Consider the following 2,580-nt stretch of genomic DNA (forward strand, 5'->3'; position numbering starts at 1 on the left):
TCTACTAATATGTGCTGCATACTAGCGCATTATGGCATAAACAACCTGGGGACCCATTTAATAGGGAAAAAAAGCAGAGTTTAATGACACTTTGAAGGGTAACTTTAGGTTTAGAAAAAAATCTGAGTCCCCCAATCCGTTTCCATAGCCACTTGAGTCCCAGGAGCCATTTTAGAATGGTGCAGAAATAGCAGCTATTCTTCCCAGTGCCATTTTAAAAGGATGAACAGTCCCAATGGTTTCTGCAACTTCTGTTGGCTTTAGAGCTGAAATTGTCAGCTGTCTGTGACAGATGAGACCCAGTGCTAAGTGCAGGATCTGAAATGGCCAGCTCCTGGGCTTCTGAGCTTGCTGCACTGTCTTCCATAAAAATGCATAGAAGTGCCTGTAGCAGATTGCTGTTAAAACAATGCTTCTACATTGTGTCTACATTACAAGAGATGTGACGTCTTGTGTGACGTCACATTACTTCCTCTGAGTAGGAAAGTGGGGACGAAGCTATTTCAAATCTGTCCATCTCCCTGAAGCAATAGATCATTACTATAATGATCTATTGCTTTCTGATTCAGACCCTTCATGAAAAAGAAAAAAATCTATCACTGTGATCACATTTATCAATTCTGTTAAAAAGCAAAAATTCTAAATGGTGAGTCAGCTTGTGTGACAAAATTACTACTAGTTACAGCCTGATTCATAAGTTCCTCTCTCAACTACTCTAAGGCAGCTCTGTGACAGAATGATTCCTGACATTGACCACTTCTTAGTTATGCTTTCTTTACAGTGAAAATCTGTCTAATTTTCAGTGATAAATCTATCACAGAAAAACTGTTGCAGCTGGCTGCCCAGGATTACAGACACGGGAGGAAATTTGCTTAAATAATGTCCCCTGTTTCCTGATTTGTAAGAAGGGAGATGCTCCACTCCAGAGGATGTAAGTAATAATGTCAATGCTCCACATATCTGCCTCTAGACCGAGAGGTTCATAATTTACTATCTCAAGAGCAACAAATTCTGGTATTCCAAATATATTTTTGAATTTAGTTCCCGCTTGAATTTCATGTGCAATTCCAATATCTATGAGTTTAATTCAAGGGTCTGGGCTGCTCTCATCCAGCAACATAATGTTTCCAGGCCTGAGGTCACAATGGGTAATGCTCTTGTGATGCAAGTAGTGGACCCCATCAAAGATTTGTTTTAAAATCATGGTGGCTTCTTCCTCACTCAAGCTTTTTTTTTGCGCTAAGACATCAAAGAGCTCTCTCCCTGATATGAATTCCAATATCAAGACCACATCAGTATGATTCTCAAACACATCATGTAGTGTGATGATGTTTGGATGTTGAATTTCTTTTAACTTGTCCAACTCTCTCAATCTCCTCCTGACTCTCACCGTGCTGGCTGGATGACAAATTACGCTTCTTAAACTTGGCAGCATATTCTATTCCTGCACATTCCTGACAGTTCTGTACAATAGGAAATTGGCCACTTCCAAGCTCTTCTCCCATCTTATAGAAGTCCTCCACATTCTGCTGTTGGAATCCAATCATGGTGCCTGGATGGACAGACTCCTGAACTCACACATATGACACCCTTCTAGCACCTGTATTTGTTCAGTATTTCCGGTCTCCGTACAATTCTACATGCTTTTAAAGATTCTGTTTTAATTCAAGTTGGAGGACCAGTCATCACATTTTTCCCTGTTGTGTATATTTGTTATAAAAACTAATATTAATTTTATATATGTAATGTTTTGTTACTTTTTTAGTTAAAACACAAAAACCTGACTTTGGTAAACGAGGGACAGCCTGATTTGTGACTAACTGTATTGCTAATTTGCTTGGCAAATGCCCATCCACCGCAGTCTCCCTTTCAGAACTAGCTCATTTTCTAGTTAGGTGTTTGAAGGCCTTGGCGCAGGACTTTTAGCTGCTTTGTTCAAGTGCTTTCTGTTATTACAGCTGAGCATTTAGTGACCTCTTGTGGTCATTTTCATTAACATAATAGTTATATGTAAAGTGTACCTAAACTCGAAAATGATAAAATAGTTCGATATTGCATTATACAGGTCCCTGATGTGGAGGTTTCTTTAGTTTCCTTTTTTGGAGAAATTAACTTTATCAGTAGGTATGTCACATACACACTGTTCTTACCAGAAATACCATATCTTTGTCACTTCCTCAGACTCTGTTTTGTAAATTACTAGTCTCATCAATTTTCCATGTAATGGCGATAAACAAAGCCAGACATGATTAAAGTTCAAAACTTGTGCCAAACATAGATACCAGCACCAACAAACATACTACTACAGACATCATATATACAATGTAAAATAACGGCTTGCCAAAGCTACGGTGTGGGTTGGCTGCGCAGAATCACGTATATATATGTGATTCTGCTTTTTCAGATCCTTGGAGCAAGTGACAGGAGAGAGATCTGTGTTGGTAAACAACACAGATCTCTCTACTGACAGTGGGATGTGCTGTCACCAGGGGCATATTTACCACAAGGCAAACAAGGCATTTGCCTAGGGCAGCATTTTTTAGTGTGTGCAGAGCCCGACTGTTGTTCCTGGGGATGTCC

At 39.5% G+C, this 2,580-nt stretch overlaps 1 pseudogene; it reads right to left on the reverse strand.

Moving 5' to 3' along the window:
* Positions 1 to 814: 814 nt before the first annotated feature.
* On the reverse strand, positions 815 to 1,547 carry LOC149451367 (death-associated protein kinase 3 pseudogene; annotated as a pseudogene).
* Between the last annotated feature and the right edge of the window lie 1,033 nt (positions 1,548 to 2,580).

The sequence above is a fragment of the Staurois parvus genome, unplaced genomic scaffold (assembly GCF_062004578.1).
Source record: "Staurois parvus isolate SC_StPar_1 unplaced genomic scaffold, SC_StPar_1.0 ptg000543l, whole genome shotgun sequence".
NCBI classification, from domain to species: domain Eukaryota; kingdom Metazoa; phylum Chordata; class Amphibia; order Anura; family Ranidae; genus Staurois; species Staurois parvus.